Below are 1,630 nucleotides of genomic sequence, written 5' to 3' on the forward strand. Positions count from 1 at the left end.
CCACGTAACACCTTCATGATTCCTTTCAGTGTTTCAATCTTACTTGCTTTATTATCCAACAATCTATAGGATTATAAAATTTTCTTCAGGCCTTTCATGTATCGCATATCTCGAACAATTTTAATTATTCCATCATACATCTTTAATTTGATGGTTCCAATGCCAATGATCTCTAAGGCATGATCATTGCAACTATAAACAGATACTGCTGAGATAGGTTCATAATGATGAAACCATTCTCTTCTAAAGGTCATGTGATATGTTTCTCCCGAATCAATGAGCCATATATCTGCAAATCTATTTCTACCTTCCACGGTGGTTGACGCTTCACAACATAGAACATCTCCATCATCTGAAGTGATTACGGTATTGCCTTATGGATTGGAGTTTTTACCTATACTCCAACAATCCTTCTTCAAGTGGCCCTTCTTTCCACAGTTGTAGCACTTTAAATTCTTTTGTGACTACTTCTTTGACCATGTTTTGTTGATCTCACTCTCATTGTTGTCAACGCTTCTGCTTGTTTTAGATTTACTTGTCTATCTTCCTTGCTCTTGCGCCGATTTTATTCTTGTAGAACAACAACTACAACGTCATCGAAGACTAGACTGGTGACATTAATGTTTGTCAAGTTGATGATGAGTTGATCATACGAATCAAGTAGACTTTGAAGTAAAAGTTCAACATGTTCTTGTTCTCCTATTGTACAACTTAAGGATGTAAGCTGAGAAAATAAAGTGTTCAATGTGTTTAAGTACTCCGTCACTGAAGTAGATTCTCCCATCCGGAGAGTGTACAATTTCCTCTTAAGGAAATTTTTTATTGTGCAACGATGTGGCCTCATACTATTTGGTGAGATGATCCCATATCTCCTTAGTTGTATTCTTCTCCTCAATGCTTGACAATACTTCATCTGCTATTGTTAGATGAAGGTTTGCCATAGCATTCCCGTCTATCTCAATCCATTTGCTGACATCTGCGAAATCTACCGACCCTTCACTGATAGCCGCTAGAAAACCGTCTTTCCTCAGGATGGCCTTCATATTCAATTTCCACAATGAGAAATTTCTCCCATTGAACTTTTCAATATCAAACTTCGTTGCCATAACTTCTATTACGGATAACTCCCACTATTTCACTATCGTGAATAGTTCTCTAGAACCTTCAAAGAATGAGTAATACTTTCTTATTTTCTTATGTTGGAAGATCTACCTTTTGGTGGAAACCAAAAAGACAATAAGTAGATATTACACACTCAAATCTGACTCTGATGCCAATTGTTGCGGAATACAGCTATCGGATAGAGCAAAATCGCAACTGATACTTTGAGAAAATAAAAATAAAGATAAAGATAAAGAAGTCACAAATTTTATGTGAAAACCCCTAAATAATATAGGGTAAAAACCACAGGCAAAGGTAGAAGAATTTCACTATGAGAAAATAGGAATTACAACTTCTCTCGATCTAACAAGGAGAAAACAATGATAATTCTCTCTTGATTAAAAGGAGAAAACAATTCTCAAGAAAACTCTTTAATTTCTCTAGTATTGGGAGATAGCTAGAATGATATGTGATGGTTTTGAAGCTAAATTGGTAGGGTATTTATAGTTAAAGCTTAATGACTAATCTT

This window comes from Hibiscus syriacus, unplaced genomic scaffold (genome assembly GCF_006381635.1).
Source record: "Hibiscus syriacus cultivar Baekdansim isolate YM2019G1 unplaced genomic scaffold, ASM638163v2 tig00116989_pilon, whole genome shotgun sequence".
In the NCBI taxonomy this organism is placed as follows: Eukaryota; Viridiplantae; Streptophyta; class Magnoliopsida; order Malvales; family Malvaceae; genus Hibiscus; species Hibiscus syriacus.